The sequence below is a fragment of the Ochotona curzoniae genome, unplaced genomic scaffold, assembly GCF_017591425.1.
Source record: "Ochotona curzoniae isolate NIBS_2020 unplaced genomic scaffold, NIBS_Ocur_1.0 scaffold_1837, whole genome shotgun sequence".
In the NCBI taxonomy this organism is placed as follows: Eukaryota; Metazoa; Chordata; class Mammalia; order Lagomorpha; family Ochotonidae; genus Ochotona; species Ochotona curzoniae.
Genome location: NW_024467086.1, coordinates 99,884 through 121,970, shown reverse-complemented (window position 1 = coordinate 121,970; position 22,087 = coordinate 99,884).

The following is a 22,087-nucleotide window of genomic DNA, read 5'->3' as shown; positions in this document are numbered from 1 at the left end:
TCTTAACTAATCAAGAGATCACCAATGGGAAACAGCTTACCTGTAGGCTCCCGCCCAACAAGGAGGGGTCAGGAAATGCTTAAAATCCTAAGACACTTCCGAAGGCCCCTTTGGTGTCTCTCTCTCCCTCCTCTTTCGAGAGTACCCCACCTCCCGGCTTCTCTTCCGGAGGTGCTTCCCTTTCCTTCCCTTCCCTGATCCCTGGTCCCTTCGCAAATAAACTTTTCTGTTTGTAACAGATTCCCGGCTTTTTATTTCTATACTAAGCTGAGGAAAGAACCCACCGGGCATTTCTGGTAACAGGTGGCCTTTCTGATGAAGTGCCCATTGCTTCTGCAATGAAGAGCACTTGGGAGGCCTCCGGGGGTCTCACTGGAACCAGGAGCACACACCTCTCTCATCCTGCTTTGCCATGGGATCCCCTCCTGGTTTCTGAGGTAAAAGACCATGGTGACCCCTTTAAGAGGATATCAGGGCACATTCAGGTCCCATTTGTCTAAAGTCCTATCCTAATGTCCAGGGCAGTTAAGAATCTGTTATCTATATCACCTATTCTTCTCTACATAGAATCTAGTGGAATATACTTAAAGTCATTCCTCAAGCATTTTAAGAAGCTGGGGGATTTCTCTGTGGCTCTTAATCTCAGATTTGTTTAAATCAAAATAAAATTCAGCTTAGCAATTCTCATTTATGAACATTTGCCCAGTCAATTGAAATAGACTACATAGCTTGCCACGTATACCAGATAACATACATTATAAAGCAAAACTTTTGTAACAGCTTTTGAAAAATCTCTTTAAGTGTTTTAAAGTTGCCACATCTTGCTCTTAGTAACACTAGTTGAAGGTGCTTTTAGTCTGAACCTGTAGCTTACTGCTTAGCTTTAGTTCTATCTGCAATGGATGCAATAGTATCTGTTGGAACTAGAAGATGAAGCATTCGTTGTCAGAATTATAATAACAAATATAAACATCTATTTACACAGCACACTGTGGAACCACCTGTAGGACTTTATACACACTTGTACTGTTTAGGCCTTGTTCATTAGGATAACAGCTGTAAACAATAAAGCAATAAGATTATTAGACTTTAGTGATGTTTTCACATTTGTACCAATAGCAGTCTGTTAGGTTAATATTTCATTATACTGGAACTAGAGCTAGCTAGCAGATTTAGTCACCAATAAGATGAAAATAACTTGAAGAGAACTTAAAAAAAGTTGCTTTGACAAAGAATCAGATTTCAATTCCACTGTACCAAAGATGAACATTAAGATGTTGTACACAATATGTTCAATTGTACCATACATCCTTTAAGAACTTGCTGTCTTCCTGTAAGACAAAATCTCACAAATGATGCTTTTTGCAAATTAGAACATAAATAATCAACAATGCAAGAATACAAATAATTCCACAACGTGATACAGCTGCGCAATTAAAAGACAGTTTGACCAAAACATAACCACCAGTATATGCATTAGTAACTTTTGGAACTTTGTCAAGAATCTTTGTAATTATGCAAACATTTGGTCACTCTTTCTGCACTTCAAGGCTAAGCAGGTGCCCCTGAATATATTTCTACAAAATACTAGATTCATATTCTTTAAAGCAAGCAATTGTTTATTTTTCAACAGTAGCCATGGAGCAACAGCCAGGACTCCAAAGCCAAGACACATGAGATTACCTGCTAATCAGTAGTACATTCCCACCTGCTAATCAGTAGTACATTCCCACCACACATTTCTACTTCTACATTTTACCCATCATTTAATGGGAAAATAAGTTACAAGGGAAAAACCTAAAATCTAAAACAGAAACTTCAAATGTTAAATCTCCCTACAACTATAGACTCCTACAACCCCATAAACAATAAAGCAACAATAAAAAGCATTTTTAATTCCTTAGCTAAAAATTATAAAAGCAGCTAAAACAATTACATGTTCTAGCCTCCAAAAATTGTAAAGGCATGCTAGCCTTTGAGATATAAATAACTATATGTATTGCCATAGTAGTTTCAGCTCTCACTCCAATCATTTGCACTAGTATTTAAGACATATACATCAAGCCCCTTCGCAGATGATGTGCTAAATGTCTGGGCCAGGTTCTGAGGCAATAGTTAGCACACAATAAGGTGTCAAAAAATGGCCCGGGCTTAATTGTGCTCCTGTGTGTAAATTGTCAAAGGCCCACTCACCAAGACATTATCAATAACATTAACTCTCAAGCTCATGTTGGTGGCAAAAGCCATCCCACAGGGGCAAACAATGCCTCAATAGATAACAGAATTCTTAGTGGGGTGGGGAGGGAATTCAGAGAAGTCCTCCATCACCCTAACAAGTGAGTGGAAGACGTGAAACATAGCCTATCAGGATCAAATCTGATAACCCATAGACAATAGACTCAAATCGGCACTAGACAATAGCAAAGATACACAAACATAAGGGGGGAAACGGGAGCAACCCTGAAAGCCCCTAAATAGGAGGTCATGCATAGGGGGCAGGAGGAAGACCCCAGAGTGGAGTGGGAGGTCAGGAGGAGGCTTGCATCCCAACCCTGAAGACTCCCAGATTCTCACCAAAAACCGTCAACACGGATACCAAGGACTACATCCCAACCACTAAGGAGATCACGAGGAATAGGCATGCCTTCAGAGGCTGAGAACTCTGAGGTCACCCCCCCATCTGGAGCCTCCACAAGGGATGGAAGAAGTCCAAACTCTGCAGTGCAGAAACCAGCACCATCAGAACGACTGCCAGGAGCCCTGAGCGATCTGCAGAAACAGAAGAATAATAAACACTCTCTGGGAACAAGGAGGCGAGCTCTCTCTGGTCCTGGCCTGGCTCTGGCTCTGGGTCCCCACCCTCCCTCACGGTGACTATTAGGATCGCTCCAGTAACCCCTCAAAACAAACAAATATACATACAAACAAAAAATCTAGAATGGTCAGACAACAACATGGAAAGCTTAGAATCAGACAGGAAATGGACCCAAATGGACCCAAACAGGCCTCACTAGGTGGGACACAAAGATTAGTAACGCCTCACTGGGATATTGGGGATTTCTGTGCACACCCATCCTAAATTTAAAAAAAAAAAAAAATGTGTTGTACCTAAACTGATAACTGTATGGATACAGGCTGAATACAAACCAAAATTGAAATGTCTATGAAGAAGTCACAGGATGTAGTTAAGAAACCACATCTTCCCCATCAACATACTATTAATCAATGTCATGTCAATTGATGCCATGAGGTTGTAAATGGTTGTTGATGGCATGTTGGGGCCTGTAATAGTTTGGGATGAAGCTTAGCTGGATTTACCTTCAGACCAGAGATGGTCTCACCCAGAAATCGTTCAACCCACTAGGATAATAAGACACTGGACTTTATACTTGCTAAATATTTCTAATGAAAGAACCACAACTGAATTTGAACTGCAGTAATGCAACAAGGTGAGAAATACACCATGGGGAGTGTAAGGACTTATTCCAATATCCCACCCTGGACCCTGCGCCATTTCTTCTTCCTCACTGCTCACGGGATTCGCGCCAGTCCAGCCATCCACCAATCAGATGTAACCTGGCATTCCACCTGAGAATCCCACCCCCAATCTCCCAGCCCCTTCCCCAAACCCGCCCACTCAACAATCATCCCCAGGCATTCACCTGGGGCGCCAAATTGTCCCGTCCAGCAGGACAGTCAACGGGGGTCGCAACCACCTAGGAGAGATTGGGGGACAAGAGACACGAAGAATGGACAGCAAGACAGGATGTCTGATCAAGCTGTCAATTTATTGATTTCAACTGAGGGTTTTTATATTCTTCAGTAACTAAGGCTCAGGGAGGAAAGGAGAAACTAGGACGCAAGCCATGGTCTCCAGACCGATTGTTCTTGAGCAGCCACCATATCAACCATAGTAACCAGCATATCAACAATAGCATAGGTAATCAGTAACAAGATGTCGGCAGGTACAGCATAAATCACATTCTAAAACAGTTGCTACAAACAATTGAAGCTAAGCGTGTGATTAGTTTCATAACTTCTTTCCCAAGCATCTAGCCAGCCAGGGATTTTCCACTGGCCCATAGTTCTATATTCAAAATGGCTTCAGTGTGGCTACAGTACACGGCTCCTGACACCGCATCTGCATGTACTGGCTACATGCCGTACCCAAAATGGCGCTGGCCGGAAAAGCCACACCTTGGTTCCTGATGACGTAGCTTTCGTGGTACTGTGCAGGCGCCTAGCGCATGTGCAGTGAGCTGAGGCGTGGCCAGCGCATGAACACTGGGACTGACGAATCCAGTCGCCCAGGACCCTGCGTAATCATGACGCCGACCTATCATCGGCGGAGGCGGGGCCAGTCAGCACATAAGAGCAGACAGCCTGCCGGGGTCGGAGCCTTTTCCCTCCTCATCTTTGTGCGCACAATAAAGATTACCGCAGAAGATTCACGTGCGTCTGCCTCTTATCGCTGGACGATAAGAAACGTGGGCGCAACACAGGGCCATATCCCAGCTACGAAGGAGGTAATTGGAGATATGACTGCCCCTGAAGGCTAAGTACTTCAGGTCAGTCATTTCCCATTGGATCTCCCACATGGGATGGAAGCAGCCCAAGAACCTGCACAGGCTCAAGGCCATCCACGGACTTTGGTGACACCATGGAACAGCACCCAAGAGCCCCAGGTGGTTCTCACAGTGGAAGGGAAAACTGTAAGTTTCCATATGGACACTGCCTTCTCTATCCTAGCTAGCTTTGGCTTCTTCCCTCTCTTATGGTGACCATCAGGGTCTCTCAGGAGCCCCAAATTAGCTTAGGTGACAGAGTAATCTAGAAACTCAGAAAAGAAGCCATTTTGAGGAAAAAGTTAGTTAACCTGTAACTGTTCAGCCTGCATCAATGACCAGGCTCCTGATAGACATGCTTGCCATCTCACTCTTCAGTTTTACTAGACTTCACTGAGGTAGGACCCCTGAACTGTTATAAGGTAGACTTCATGTTCTCCTTATTTGCCGAGCTATTTTGGATTTCTCAGCTCATCTACTTAAGATTCGTGTGTTCTTCAATTGCCAGTACATGGTTTGTTAGCCTGTAAGTTAGTACATTGCTTGCCTCTGCCTTAAAGTGTATAAAATTCTGTAAAATCTTGTTGGAATACTAAATAGTTAAATCTTGTGTCATCTACAATGTGACCAGTAGGTCTTGTACCAGAATGTTTTAAGTGCTGTGCTTTATGTTCTAGGCTAGATGTCTTCCTGAGACTCTTAGGGCTTACGATTGGTAAAGTATAATTGTTTAGAAAAATTGAACATTTGCCCATTCCCTAGCTAGATGCAAAACTACTATAGCATTTCCAAACGGAAGTTGGCTTGCATTTACCTGTATGTTCTGATGCCACATATTAATCCTTTCATTGTTTCAGATAACAATTTTATATAACTGAAAAGGTTTCATGTGTTCCATTGCATTCATTGGGTATGTTTCAAAATTTGGGACGTGAAATAGTTTAGTTAAACCTAATATAAATCTAGTCCATTGTTTTAATCTAATGTAATGTTTCCTCTAACAAAGGTTGAAACTTGACAATTCTTTTATATCTAAGCTTGAAAGCCCAAGTATTCCATCTGAGTTTCTAACTGAACTCCTGACCTGCTAAGTTGGGAAAGATTATAATTCTAATATGTTTTGTTATTTAGACCAAGAAAGAGAAGCCTTCAAGCGCCAGGCAGTAGTGCTTCAGACATCTGATGACTTCTACCTTCTACCAGGAACCTCTAGAACCCCCCTACTGCTACAGTTGCTCAACGCCCCCTTTCAGCTTGAAGAAGCTAGAGCGGTCGTCGTCCCGTTATCCCTGTTCACTCCTGTTTGGAAATGTGAGGAGTTAGATAGTATGATAGGCAGTCAGGGTCTCTGGTTCCTGGTGAAGCTACTTTGTCTGCATTGACCATTCAGGAGTAATGAAGAATCCAGTATAACAAAGCCTGGCTAACGGAAAATGAACTCAAGCCAGCTTTTCCAAGGGACTCTTAATAACCCTTCCTCCATTCCCATCCACTGAAATGTAAAAATTTTTTTTTCTAATCAAACCATTAACAAGTTTCTTTTGCAGGACTAGAAGTGTTCCTCCATCTCCCATTCCTCCCACCAGGCTGCAACCACTGCCAAGAGAAAACAGCTCCTAGAAGCCATAGAGAACAATGCCCCTCTTCCTTTATATATAACAAAAGGGAGGAATGTAAGGACTTATTCCAATATCCCACCCTGGACCCTGCACCATTTCTTCTTCCTCACTGCTCATGGGATTCGCGCCAGTCCAGCCATCCACCAATCAGATGTAACCTGGCATTCCACCTGAGAATCCCACCCCCAATCTCCCAGCCCCTTCCCCAAACCCGCCCACTCAACAATCATCCCCAGGCATTCACCTGCAGGCACCAATCCCCTGGGGCCTTGACCTCAATCCCTCCCAATCCCCGCCCCCCCACACCTGGCAGACAAAAAAGGCCCCCAGGTGCGGTTCGCCCCCTTTTTGCTCTCTCTCTTCCTCTCCTTGGTTCCTCTCCCCTGCTCTTCCTCCCTTCCCTCCCCTTCCCCTGTTCCTGCCCCACTCGGTTCTCTCTCTCTCTCTTGCTCTCTCTCTTGCTCTTGCTCTTGCTCTCTCCTTAGTTCCTCTCCCCTGCTCTCCCTCTCCTCCTTCTTACCTCCCTTCCCCCTCCTTCCCCTTCCCCTATTCCTGCCTCACTGGAATAAACTTCCTAAGATATGTCGTTGCGTCGGGTGTTTTCAGCTCACGGTAAAGAACCAGGTTGCGAGAATTAGCTGCGCGTAAAGTATCTTAATATCCTATAACCTAAAACTAGAACTCTTACACTCTTTTAAATAACTAACAGGGAGAGGGTTTGGGAAGGGGTGGGAGGAATTCCAGTGCCCATAACACTGTGTCACATAATGCAATACAATTAATAATAATAATTAAAAAAAGGGTGGGTCTCAGGATGGGCTGTTTCATGCCTGGATCCTGGACAGCCGCCATGTGCACATAATAAGCTGTTCCTGGGCGGCCAGTGTGCCATTTGGTGCCAGGCTCCACCTGCTGGCCGCCTGGCTGGCAAGCTCTGGGGATTTGGTTGTTTCAGTCGCTGCTTAATTAGCTTCAGGTTGAACCCAGTGTGCTTCTTGGACCTGAAACAGGCAGTAACTCTTCCTTTGTAAAACTTGTACTCACTAATAATGCTAACCACCAAATACCAGTCCATGCAGAAGCTATGGCTTGGAGCTTATCCTGCAAAAGTAGCTCCAACAGCTGGCTAATGTGTCAACTGGTAATGGAACAGAGTAGATCCGTCACGATGGAGCAAAACTTAGCCCACAAGTAAAACTAGAAACCAGGAGGGAGCAGACGTCATACCGAACTAGGCTCTTGTGCCTACTGGTCTGCGGAAGCTAGGGACTCTAAGCCAGTGTCTAAAGCAGAGGTCGGGACAGGGGAGGGGCTGTGCCATGCTGAGTCACAGCATCCACTGACAGCCAAGTAATCTATGGCTGGGAACAGGCCCGGTTGGGGAGCTAAGGGGACAACCCTAGCTGGGCTGAGGTTCCCACCAAGAGCTGCATGGCCTGGAAGGGGGGCTGCATTCTGATCTAGAAACAGTTGTAGTCTCCCTTGGCACAAGTGTACACTGGGATTGGATGCACTGAACTGGGCCAGACCCCAACACCCCCTGGTGTCCTGGAGGACCAGGGCAGATGTGGGATGGACTAGGCAAGGTCTCAAACCCCTACTGAGCCATGTGTGAGCCATATGTGGGTATGGACAAACCATGCCTGGGCTGGAACATCCAGCAGCAAGAACCAGATTGGGTTGAAGCCAGTCAGGAAAAGCCACAGTTCCTGCTATGACAGAAGGTGGACTGAGTAGGGTTGGCTCATGGACACACTGGTAAGCATGAAACCTGGCACTGGGAGAGGTTCTGATGGAGGAGCCTGGGCAACTCCTCTGGCAGGACACAGACCCGGCAGGTAAGTGCAAGAAACATGATAGGAAACAGCCCAGAAAAGGCCATGGAAAGCTACACACTGGCATACAATTGGCAGACATGGGGGCAAGACCAGGCTGAATCTGTCCAGGTCATCCACTGGCAAATCCAGGCACAGTATGGGTCGACCCAGGTTCATTCGCAAGGACGAATAGTGCACATTATGGAATGCTGGGGTGAGGTTGCCTGTACCGCAGGGACCGTAGCATCCAACCAGCCTGAGAACAAGAAAGGAAGTGGGCAGAGCCGGCAGGAGAATAAGGGAGGGTTTCTTTGCTGGGCAGCTACTTCCGCAGGAGAGCATAGCTTGGGATGGGGACCGACCAGACTGGGCAGAGCTACCACACCTGTGCACCTCATGTGGACTAGATCAGGGAAAAGCCGGGCTGGACTGATTATTCCTACTGGTGCAAACAAAATTAAAGTGGGCGAGGGTTGCTTGAGCTTAGCCACAGCATCAGCTGGAATCTGAGAGTGGGAGAGGCCTAGGAGGGAAATAGTGGGCTCATCCCTCTTGGGTTACCACTTCCACAGAAGGACATAAAACTAAGAGAGCAGCTGGGGTGGAATGGGGTGTGGGACAGACTGGACTACTGCTACACTTACTGGCAAACCAGGGTAGGGGATGGGGCTGGTGGGGGTATTGCGGGTCGCTCTGACTAGGCTGCAGCTCCCACTGCTTATCTGAGGGCCAAGTATGTGCTGGGCAGAACCAGGCTGGACTTCAACACCCATTGGTTCCAGTGGAAGTCAGAAGTGAAAACAGTCCCAACCCAGCAATTGCAACTACCAGTTGATCAGGCGAAGGACGGTGCCAGGCCCTGTACTTGCTAGATACAAGAAGTTTCTTTGGAGATCTTCCTAATCTAAATGCTGGACTCAGAACCCTAATGAAGAAAAGAAAGAAGACAGAACAGGTCAACCAACCATCTCAGCTATGATGGACTATGTCAATCACTGGATTCTTCAAAGACCTCATAGTGCTTGGAGTGGCAAGATTGACAGCAATTCATAACTGTTGAAATATCAAAATCACTTGAGCAAGAAATTCAGAGCATGCCCTACATCCAGGAAATGAGGAGGGTGGGAAATTGGGTGGGCCTTTTCCCTTAATACCCCCCTTAAAACATTAAGGTAGCAATATGGAAAACATACTAATATTATCCACTTTTCTGTAGCGCTTGAACATTCTTCCCCTAGTTAACAAAGAAAGATTGTCGAAATAAAAAATAAAATAAAAAAAAAAAAGGTGAAGCTATGTTAAGGTGGTCAGAGAGAAATCCGCAGGGCCCTCTTTTCCACCTGGGAGGTCGCACTGGCCGTACCAAGCAGGGGAACTGTTCTCTTAACAACTTCATGCCATAAACAACTACTGCACATGCCCAGCACTTCATCATTCTAGATGTTTTATCTTTTCTTGCATTTCATCGCAACAACAATGGGCAAATACTGAATACTTATACTTTCCTCCTGCACTCTTCCCATCACACACACACACAAACACACACACACAGCCCACACACTCTGTCAGACTCTGTGTCACACACAACCCACCACCCCTGCCCTCCTCTGCCAGCAGGGCCGGCCTGGCACAGCACCCTGCCCCAGCCAACCCCAACCCCCAGCCCGCCGGGCCCAGCCACACAGCCAACCTGAGCTGGCCGGCAGGAAGGATACGGCTTTGTGCCAGAAAGCCGGGATGGCCCTGAGGATGGCCTTTCTGCGCAGCAGGTACGGCCTGAGCCTCGTCGCCAGCTCGGCCTGCAGCTGCAGAAAAGCCCGCTGGCTCCCTGCACTCAGGGATCTGTGCCGCTCTTCCAGCCACTGCAGCTGCTGCAGCGGGGAGCCCAGACACCCAGGGCCCTGGCCACGCAGGGCCATGAGGCCCTGCACCTGAGCAGCTGGGGAGGGGCCGGCGCGCACGGCCTGTGTGCCTGCCAGGCCCGGGAGCAGCACTGGCTTGCCGCCCAGACCATCCGCCAGGCCCGGGACCAGACCCGCTTGCCTGGCCCCTGCTGGGGCTCGGGACTGGGCCAAGGGCGCAGGCGCCACCGCAGGCGCCTCCACAGGAGCAGCAGCAGGCGCACTCGGGCAGCCAGCGCCCCCTTGTGTTCCCCAGAGCACCAGGCGCCCTGCACTCACCAGCGCCAGCAGCCAGCCATGCTGCTGACCTGGCCTTCATGGCGCCCACTGCAGCTGGGGATGCAGTTACAGGGCAGTGGCCTGGCCAGAGTGCCTGTGGCACCTGCGCGCTCCTGCTCTCCATAGCTCACCCCTCCCAAATGCAGCTGTAGCCCACGAGGCCAGCCATGCCTGGACAACTCTCTCTCAATCCTTCCTCCCTCTTGTGCCCTTGACCCCAGAGCTGGCCAGCTCCACTCCCTAGTCAGGTGCCAGGCTGTGATGGGATGCAGCAGCACTGCCAAGAGCCCAAATATTGTGGGGCCTGCACCCAGAAAGGCCACCTGTAGGCCAGGAGGCTAGGGAAGCTGGGCCTGAGACAGAACGACAGGAGTCGGGGGCCGGGGGAGGGAGCAAGCGAGTGGAGAATGTGAGGGCTTGTTGTGTGGAGGCACAGATAGCGTGGGCATGGACGGCAGCGTTGGGCCACCCAAGACCGAAGCCTGCACTGGGAGAGTGGCTGGCAAACCGGCATGCACGATAGAGAAGGGTCTGCAGAAGGCAGGGGCCGGGGCCACGGGGTCTGGGGAAAGTGGGGCAGAGGAGGCTGTGGGGGCAAGGGGAGGGCAGGAGAACATCTTCTCTTGGAGTGCCTGAGGTCGAGACAACGAGGATATGCCGTGCACCCCTGGTGGCATGCCACCCACCAACGGAGCCCAGGCCTGTTGTGTGGCAGCTGCCCACACATGGTCCCGTGTCGTGGCCCGTGTGCACCCCTGGGTGGCCAAGGGCCTCCCGATGCCAGCCCGCTGGCCTCTGCTAAAGCCTGCCTGGCACTTTGCCCACACAACCTGCCCCGGTTCCTTGCTGCTCTTGCTGCTGCCTAGAGCACACTAGGGCAGGGTCCAGGGGTGGCAGTGCTGGGCAGAGACGACACCCCGGCTAGGCAGCAGCATGCCCTTCCTAAACTCAGGCCAATGGCCAGCATTCTGCCTGCCATTATTTCGGTCTGGTCTTTCCCGAAAGAACCAGAGGCCATCCGTGAGCGCCTGCAAGAGGAGTATGCTATGGCGGCACTTGGGCCGGCGGTCTTCCACGCCTAGGCCTGACACGGCGTCCCCTGAATCTCTCAAGTCACTCTGGCCTTGCTGGTCGCTGGGTAGGGACACTGGGCACATGCACACCACAGGCAGTTCTCCGGTGGGGCCAGAGATTCCCACGGGGCGGGTCCCACTCCCAGACAGCGGCAGCAGGCGGACCAGACCCTGTTGTTGGGCCTAGTGGCCACCGCAGCCACTAGGTGGGCTCTGCTTTGCCTGTACCACTTCCCTGCTGCCCCAGGCCGGTCCAGGGGGTGTCACGGTGCTGACCGTCCAGCCGGGCTTGCTGTATACCTGCAAAGTCTGGGTGCACCTGGGATTCGTCTGTGTGGAGCACAGGTCCCCAGTGGGCCAGCCCCATGGACGCCAATGCTGAAATGCAGTCCAAGGCCTTCCCATGGAGGCAGCTCCAGTACATCCAGACCTAGGCCCGGCTCCTTGTCACCTGTGAGACACAGTGACGCATCCCCAACACATTCCCATAAGGCACCCTGTGGGAACCATGGTCAGAACACGTTCAGGAATGCTGGGCCACCCGGGAGGCATGGATGGCATATTTGCCACGTTCCATGCTTCACGGGGAGCTGCCCCAGCTGCCCAGAGAGCGCCCTGGACCCACACATGCCCTGCGCACCAGCCAACACACGGGCTGAACACATGTCCCCAGTGAGGCAGGCTTCCTCTCACATTGAAAGTGGCAAGCTCCCTGGCTTGCTGCCTCAGTGGCTTCCCTTTTGGGATTTCAGGGTGTCGCAGCCATTGAGCCCCACACACATGCCGCCACACCCACCCGCCCTGTGTGTGTGGCACGGCCCCTCCTCACCCCTGGGCTTGAGGGGAGCCATTCTACCTTACCATTGTGGAAGCCGTGACTGCTCCACCCATGACCAGCACAGGAGCACTGCCTGGGTCCCAGCCGGCCTGCCACAGAGAGGGCCTGCCACAGAGAGCGCTGTGACCACCCAGGGCTGCTGCTGCTATTGCAGGCACAACCCCTAACCACACCTTGCACACACGTGCACCTCACAACCACTGTGAGCACCACCCGAGCCAAAGGAATCTCCTCTGGACAGCATGTCGTTCAAGCTCTGTGTCATTTTACACTCACACAGTGTGTTCCCAGTGGCTGTGGAGACAGCAGGCCCTTCCCCATTTCCCAGGGGTGGGGACTGAGGGGTGTGAAGGGGCACCACCGTCAGAAACCAGGCACGCCCACAGGCTGGCAATGAGGGACGTCTCATTCTCTGTGTGGGCCACTGGGAATTTCAGTTGTCTTCCTCCTCCTCCTCCTCATCTTGCTCCACCTCCTGCACAGACCTGGGTCAAGACACAAAGGCAGGGCAGGGTCTCGTGTAGCTCCCGCAAACCCCAGCTGTGCTCATGCTGCCACGGTACCCAGGCAGATTATGCAGCGTGCTGATGTGACCACAGCTGCCTTGCAACCCCGTGCCTCTGCTGCCATGTCCTCCACAGTCGCATTGCGGACTAATGTGCTCCTGGTAGGCTGCCTCCAGTATGCTGACACTTGTGCTCCGGCTCTCATTGACCTGTGCTCTTGCACCTGGATGCCTGCCCAGCCTGAGTACCCACCAACCACACCAGACCCAGCACACATCCCAGTGTGTCTGCAAGGCAGGCAGCCCAGGCTTCAGTGATGCTTCCATGCCAAGTTGGGGTGCTGGTGGCAGGGGTTAACCACACTGTTGCTAGAATAAAACATTGGTGTCGGGCAGAGGGGGAAAAGTTCTTGGGCTGGAAGTCTGGCAACAATTGAATGGTACTACCAGTGGTTAAGAACAAAGATTTCTGGGATCAGCACTTGAGCACTTGGGTTCTGGGATACGGGTTCAGGGGCCTCTTCTGAACACCTCATGCCTGCAGAAGGATTGCTGGCGTACTGCCCCTGGCTTCCCAGCCTTCCATTTTAGGGATGCTCATGCTCCAGTCCCTGGTCTACGCACCCTACTACTGGCACGCTTCCCGTGAAGCTGATATCCTCCCTGGGACAGTATAGATGGTACTTAGCCACAGGTTCTTAGCCACAGATGAACTAAGCAGGGGAGAGGGGTAGGAGGTCTGTATTTAGCCCTGTATATACTAAGAGTAATTAATACATTGTACTGAGAATATTGTACAAGTTCAAGAGAATGCAGATTTTTATGTAGGTCTTGTTTATAACAAGTCTGCAACTTATCTGTCCAGGGCAGATGTCTTATGAGGTAATAAAGTATGATAGGGAAAAGGCAGGTGGGGCTATACAAGGCTCACTCAAAGCAAACAGTGCCAAACTACTCCTTGTGAATTTCCTGGTGCCAGGAGCTCCTTCTGTGATCTTCATGTCTGTTAGAGGAAATCCCAGACTCCACCAAGTCCCTTGGCGCCTGTGCATAATGCCCCATCCTGCCCTAGTGGGTCCCTGTCCCTACCCTGTTACACTCTTCCCTACCCTCTTCATGCCTGGGCCCAGAGGCTTGGGGTCTTGCTGCTCGTCCTTGAGACAACAGAGGCATCAACTGAGTCTCACAGCTGGAGAAGCCCTTCTTGAATGTGTTCAGCAGGAACTAGACATCCTTGTGTCATTAAACTGGAAGCAGAGAGTCATGCTGATGTATGGATGGATTGCCACAGGAGGTGGGAAAGCCCTGAGGTATTGTGGCAGTTGCCTACCAGTCTGAAGAAGAAGAGATCTCAGTCTCCCTGGCTAAATGCTGGGCCTGTTGAGCATGTCTATCAGGACAGGTGTTCTTCCTGGTGGATAAGTTAGTGGGAGGAGTCAGCAGGCCAACCTGTGCCAGGAAGTTTTGATAAGCTACCATTTTCTGTGGACCTTTCAGGAGAATGACAGGGGCTTTGTGGTAGGAGCTGCTCTGCTCAGAGTTGCTCCTCAGAAATGTAGCAGACTATGTCTGGTGCCCCTGATCTGAGAGGATGGAGGAGGCCGAGTTCTTCAGGAAGTGAGAGAGCAGACATACAGCCAGGGAGGATGTTGTGGGCTAAGGAGTTGATTAGCATTCATTTGGCTGGGCAGGAATAGGAACTGGACTTTCAGCTAAAAACACTTAGACTAACTGAACGCATCTGTATCAAAGTTCCTGGCTAACTTGGTGCTTGAGGAATAGAGTATATAAGGAGAGTTGAAGGAGCTATAGAGACTTCAGAGAGACTTCTACCATCACTGATCTCCTGTTGGTGCTTCATCCCCAGACCCCCTCTCTGTCCATGTTATTGACTCCATTGACCAGAGCAAATAGTGCTTAACATGGGGCACTGTACAAGGGACAATCTGAGGGACCACTGGAGCTAAAAATCTAAATTCATAATTTAAAAATTGCAGGGACATGCATAATTTCATCCCAAGATCTGTCCTGGGGCATGAGGGATAATCTGAGGGCCCATGGAAATGTGAAGGCAAGCTTAGAATTAAATATTTTGCAGAGGAATTAGTAAATTTATCATGGGGCTAGAACTCACTAAAGTGCAGATAATTAAGGGAATCATGTGTCTGCTCCAGTCTCAAGGCACTGACATTAAGCTTAAGACCTCAAGGAAGTTCATTGAAACTCTCTGCAACATATCCCCATGGTTTTGTCTCCTTGTAGCCACCTTTTTCCTCTGCTGCTTGGTAAAATGCTTTGTTAGCCCATCAATGGGTAATGCGAAACTATTGAAAAATTATCTGTAAGAAGGATAATTTGAACCCCAAACAAGAGTAAGAAGACAGAGAAGTCCCCAATACAAAGTAAAAAAGGAGAAAGAATCGCAGACCAGACCAAGTCTGTAACAGCTATGTGAAGAAGATTCAAGATCCTTTATGAGGAGGAGGAAGATGAAGAGGATGGAAGTGAGTTTACCAAGCATGATCCACCTCTAGAGCATGTGCCCACAGAGCATGTGCCAAGCAAAAATCTCTTGCCAGACACAGAGCCCTCTGTGCTAACTGTGTCATTGGTACCATTAAATCTGGGTATATCTGTGTAAGATTTAGAGGAGCAACTTCTCCCTTCAGTTGAGGTAGGATTAACTATAGCCCCAAAAAAATACAACTTGTCCCTCCATTTAATTATTTGTGATTTCAACTTTTCAGAATTGTATTAAACCCCCTAAAATTTCCATTGCCACAGGAAAGTTGCAAAATCTTAATGAGTTTAAAAATTTGTTGGGAGATATTAATTGGATGAGACCCAGTTTGAAACTTACTGACACAGATTTGAAACATATATATATGTATATGTATATGTATATGTATATGTATATGTATATATATATTTATATTTATATGTATATTTATATTTATATGTATATGTATATGTTTCAAACATATGTGGGAACATTTGCATGTTTCTCCTGCTAAGACAATTGTGCTTTACTATTTGGCTTTTGCAGAGTTGATACGGAAAGCCTTTAAGAGCAGTCTAAGATATTTTGGGAAGGTCCCAGATACCATTATCATTCTGTACACTTGGAAGCAGCTTCTGTGGATGCAAAGCATTGAAAAGACCTGGGCAATACTTTTGAGCACTTTAAATGTTAATTTTGACAACCACTATCCCCAGGGCCCCACTGTGCTTTTTTTTTTTTTTTTTTTTTTTTTTTTTTGCTTGTAAACCTCTTTTCAACCATTGCCAGAAGCGTTAGGTATTTTCACTGATTGGTTGTCTACTAGTCAGGCAGCTTTTATAATAGATGGCTAGGCTACTACCATTCCACATCCTTTGTTTCCACACAGGTTGTGAAATAGATGGCAGCTCTTGAACCTTTTCATTTTCTGCCCAGCCCTTTAAGGGGGCATATTGCCCATTCTCTTCCTGTGCTGGAGATCTCAGGCCAAATTACTGCCCACTCTGCAGAAGCATCTCTATTTGCTAAAGTTCAGGCCCAATTTTGGGCATTCAAAGATAAATTCATTGTGACTCATAATCAAACCCATACAGGTTTTCCCGGACCCTTGACATCAGGAAATTTGACAGCAAATACCATCACAAAATTGGTGGCCTGGGCCCTTGAGGAAGCACAAAAGGCACATGCTAAGTTACACTTAAATTCCAGCGCCCTTCATTTGCACTTTAGTTTAACCAAAGACCAAACCTGTGTGAAGAATCTTCGTGAAGCAATGCTCAATGAGGCCTCAATGTTTGCCTGTACCCTTTATGGCTTGAATTCCCAAGGATTATTGCCCAATCATGTCTGGCAAATGCGTGTGACACACATTCCAGAGTTTGGGACTCTAATGTATGTGCATGCTACTGTTGACACTTGCTCTTGCCTTATTCTATCTACCCTCAGAAAGGAGAACACATTAGGCACACTCTGGCCCATTGCTATGAATGTTTTTCCATATTGGGAACTCCCAAAGTTATTAAAAGTGATCATGTCCCCTGCTGTATCAAGAGTAAGTTTTCTGATTTTGCTGTCTTTCACCATATACATCTAATTACAGGTATTCCTTACAATTCCCAAGGAGAAGGTATCGTGGAACAAGCCAACCATACTATTAAAGATTACCTTATTAAAGCAAAAGAGGGGAAGTAGAGCACTCCTTGAGATCATTTGAACCTTGTATTATTTATCTTTAAAATTTCTAACATTGGATGCTGAAAGACAGTCAGCTGCAGATCATCACTGGAATACATCTTGGTAGCAGAAGTGTTATGTGATGTGGAAGGATCCCTTGACAGGTCAGTGATAAGGTCCAGTTCCTATCCTCATATGGGGGTGAGGATTGGTTTTTGTTTTTCCAGAAAATAAAATGGCCTGTGATGGATTCTTTAAAGGCTTGTCTGGCATGCTTCTGTTGCTGAGTCTTGTGAAAGCTTGGATACTGGCCATGGTGATGACATTTGAGTTGGAAGATAGATGGGACAAGCAAGTTTATTGGGCTGTTATATAATAAGCATTAGTATATAGTTAAGAGTCCACCCTTTTTCCTTCCTCCTATGAGCACTGAGGTCATGATATTTCCCGCCTTTTCTATCTAAAGCTTTGTAGAGAATGGGCATACACTGTATTGCCCCCTACCCCTTTTCTTACACAGGGGGGCAATTATTACTATGGAAATTATTAACTCAATCACTCCTCTGGATTTGAGGACTTACTCAGGTGGGTGACCTTTACCTCTTTGAATTTTAAACCCATGTCTGCCAGTGCAACCACTCGTCTTTATCTCTTACATGAAGAAAATGCCTCTGAAGTGAATTACACTGAGGTCAGTTGCACCCTAACAGCATGTTGGGATGATAATGGTGATGCTGCTTATTTTCACGTGGCTGCCCGGATCTGCATGTGCCTTTTTTGGCTAATGGAGAGGCCTCTGTTGGCCTGACAAGGGTTAAAAGAGATTTTGGCATAACATTGACCTACGTAATGAGCATTTCCATGGAATTGGAGGCGACCGCCACAGCATTGGTAAACCTAGGACACCCTACAGCTACTGCAGAGACCATGAACATGCTCATAAAAGAGTCAGCCCGAGTTATGGAACAACAGAACCTTATTGATGAACACATGAGGGTGTGTATGCTTGTATTCTAAGAGCAGATTGGTTTATTGGCAGAGGAGCAGCAAATGTTGTGGGATATGGTCAGGTCCTCTTGTACCCCATCATATGTCTTTATGTATGTAACACCTGTGTGAGTGCAAAATGCTTCCCAAGCCTGGGAACTGCTGTCTGCTTATTGCTACTGCACTAAAGATACTCCTAGCCATGGGTCAGGGTAATCAGCCTCCCTAAATATGGTTTATAAGTTACAGCAGGCAATGAATTGAATAGCAGCCAGTTATGGGTAAGATGGAGTGGGCACTGGCCAATCTTAGACAGGGGTTCTGTCATGCTATGGAGATTCCCTATGACGGTTAAGGCTGAGAATTGACAACCTAAGACAGATGCATTAAAGTAGGCTTTAAAACAAAAAAGGGGGCCTGGCGTGCGCTAGGGAATTGTTTAGTACTCATTGAGCTGGGCAGGAACAGGAACTGCACTTTCAGCTAAAAACACCTAGACTAATTTGACACATCTGTATCCAATTTCCTGGCTAATTTAGGGTTTGGGGGAATAACATTTAAAGAGAAGGGAAGGAGCAATAGAGACTTCAGACAGACTTCTACCACCAATGGAATCCTGTTAATGCTTCATCCCCAGTCCCTCTCCCTGTCTGCATTACTTGTTATGTTGGCCAGAGAAGAAGAGCAGATGTTGGTCCTTTCAGTGAGAAGATTTAGCTCTGAGCTCTGGTAAGGCTGTGTTAGTTGGCTCAAGGGTCAAGAAAGTTTCAGGCAGCAAGTTCTCCTGAAGAGAGCACTGCCTTGCTCTATGGGCTGGTCTTTAGTATGCAAAGCCCCTGGGCCTTGCACATATTTTCTCTGATTCCTAGTTGTGGCACAACTTTAGCTTTCTGATTCTAAAAAGCAAGGTAGTTATAGTTGCTGCGTCAGGTTGCCACTCTCCCCCTCAATCATCACTGCTGCCATATTAACTGACATATTTCCCTGCATTTCTTTTTCTCTCCTCTTTTTCAGGCTCTTGATTAACGTAATTACATCTAAATCCAGCTAGTCTTCAAACCCATTGTGCTGTTCCTGAGAGTCTATTGGCCCATTCTTTCCACTCAAATGGGACAACTTCCTCTGACTTCTCCTTTACTTGTTCACATCTACTTATGCACAACCAGCCTTGGCTGACTTCAAAGCCCATGCTTGTCAGTACCCAATCAGCTCTTCCTTGGCTGCAGAATCACCAACACCTTAGTCAGAATATAACCCAGATTTCCAGCAACTCCCTGCCTTTGCATTCAACTAGTCCAAACTTGTGCTAGGACGAAATGCTTTCTCCTTGTCCTCTTGTATCATCTCCTCAATGCCACACTTCTCATTATCACAGTCAGGCTTGCTCCCGGGAATTTCTGCTTTTGTTTTCTGCCAGAGCTCTTATCATTCTGTCTGACAGAGGAATATTTAAGTGTGATTACGAAGAAAAACTGCAAAAATTCAATATCCTCTATACTTAATTTGACTGTGATTTTATCTGAAGGACATGAATAATTTTTTGTATTCTTGCCCTGTTTTCAGGACACTTTTGACATGAAAACATCTTGTGCATATACTGCCACAGAGTTGCCTTAGTCAGAGCAGAAAAATGAACTTAGAATCCAGGTTTTTATTTCTTTTTTTTCCTTTTTCTTGGTTGTATCAATAAGCATGATCATTTTCTCCTGGAGACCTTTAATTCTCTGCTATGAGAAAAAAATATATAATGAGGAATTTCTTTACTCTTTCAAGTGATGGTCTATTTTGTGGAAAGAATAGCCTTAGCCATGAACTTAAAACTAAAACTAACACACACACATACACACAACCACAAACTGTCACAATTACAGACCTAAGCATATACCCTCTCTCTTTTATCTTGTGTCATTCATTCATTGCATTGTCTATAGCTTATAATGGAATGAATGCATTATGCAAAAGAACACAGGTCTTTGAACATTAATAGAATATAAATTTGGAAGAAATATTTTTAATCAGATTTAAACTGAGGTACAAGAATTAATATAATTTGTTGTGGAAGTAAGTTGAAACATTAAAAATAATTATGCAAATCACCATACAAATACGTCATAATTTTTCAAAAAGCAAAAACTTTATATATGTCCTGCTTACAAGGACAAGTCTACCCTTGTCGTGCAGATACTAAGGAAATAATAGTTTAGCTTGTCAGAAGGCACAACCTGAAAGGGTAATGTGGTTTTTCTTAAACTGGCAAAGACTCTGTGAAGGATCATTTCATTCTTTAAGCATTCATGAATTCTTAAGCAACTTCAACACAATTCTTGGTTTGCATCTTCTGTAAAAATCTGCAATGTACTGATCTCTGCACTGCTTGTCTGGGGAACAACCTTTAAATTCCTATGAAAATCTCATTAAATTGGAAGGGCATACATGAATTTGATTTTAATATCAGTGATTAACTTCAATTGAGAATCTACTTAAAATTTGTAATTATTACATATTAGCTAGTAACACTCCTCATACTGTGTTTGTTTTTTGAGATACAGTTTGTTACAGCTGGAAAATGTGAAGATTTGAAGACTGCAGAGAGTATATCTCTTTCCTGATATTTCATGGTCAATAAATGTATGATGCCATAGTATTCTGAGACAGTGATGTGAATTGAAACATATTAGTTTCTTTAATGCCTTGTTAATTTGCCAGTGTAATCTTATTGCAAACTTAAAGGAAATAAGAGGAAAGAGTATCAAGTGTGATGCAATGAGAGGTATGTTTTCACACTACACATAGAGATATCCAAAGTAACATGATTTGTTTTATAACAGATTATCTAGGCACCATGTGGCAAAAATGAGTTGCTGTTTGTTAATGCACATATGATGTTAATAGCATCAACATATTTAATCCAGATGCTTTAATTATTTTATTATTGTAACTGATGTACAAATAAGCATTCTGTAACACCCACCAGATTGTCCTTTTGAAAATTATTTTTTGGTGTAAAATTCAAATGCTTATGTATGAATTCCTCTGGTTATTCAATGGTACCAAGATGAAGCTAACATACTGCTTCATGACAAGAATTAGGAGAACAAGACCCTGTGCCCTTGATAATGTGGGATTCCCTGTGATGTGGGACATTTGAGAGTTATCCACAGTATACACTTTCTTTGGACTTGCCTTGGCAATCAAAGTTGGGGTGTGACTTTCACCTAAAGAGTGGTAGGATTATATGATAAGAGGATAACTTTGTGCTATGAGGGTGGTTTATAAATATTCAAAAGTACTATAAACATTCAAGTAAATCTTTACATTATTTCCCTATATTTGCACTTAGCCATATATTGCCAACCACACTGGAATCTTCTTCAGTTGTGAGACTCCTGTAAAAGAATGGGAACATTAAAAAAAAAAACAAATAATAATAATTATTCTCACTATCAAATAAGTATTTATAATAATAATAATTCTCACTATCAAATAAAAAATAAATATTTTCAGCATGAACAATATACACTGGCTTGATCCATTAAGTTCCTTCTTGGTTACTAGAAACCAGGCCGCAATGTGTTAAACATAAGATTTGGAGCAACCCCTAATAACCCTCACCAGGCCCATTCCTAGCCCTGGTTCTTACACATGATGGTATGTGTAACAGACTGGTCTGGTCTGTCCTGAAATGCATTTGACCTTTGTACACACCAGTGAATGCTGCATCTTAGCTTAGCTCAACCAACCCCATTTTCAAGCCCACATTTATTGGGGGGTTGATCCAATGAGGCTACAATCCCCACTGGTATAGATGTATATGTGGTATACATGAGTATGTGGTAAGCAGAGTTGGGCTGGGCCACAGTATCCATGGCTTTGTGTAGGAGATAGGGCTGGGGACAGAACCCAACAACTACAACCACCAGGGTGTGTGTAGGCTGAAATGGGTGTTGGTCTGAGCCAGACTCTACACTGGCTGGCACACATGGGAGTAAGGTCTGGTGTGACCTCTTGTGAGATTTCTTTAGGGACCACTCCAATTGGACCCCTGGGCTCAGAACGCCAGTTATGGGGAGAATCACAGGATCAATGTACCAGAACTGTGTCCCAACAGAAGCAGCAGAAAGTGCAATGGACAGCATGCATAGGTATGGATAATGGGGCAAATGGATGTTTATTGAGGCATGCATAGGACATCTGGTAGAATAGCAGAGAATGGAGAGCAGAACAAATTGGACGGTTCTTTCAGTCAAGCTTTGACAGAAAGTATTTGGCTGAATAAAAACTATGAGGTGGACTGTGTCAGCCAATTGACCTTGGAAGGAATTCCCATCC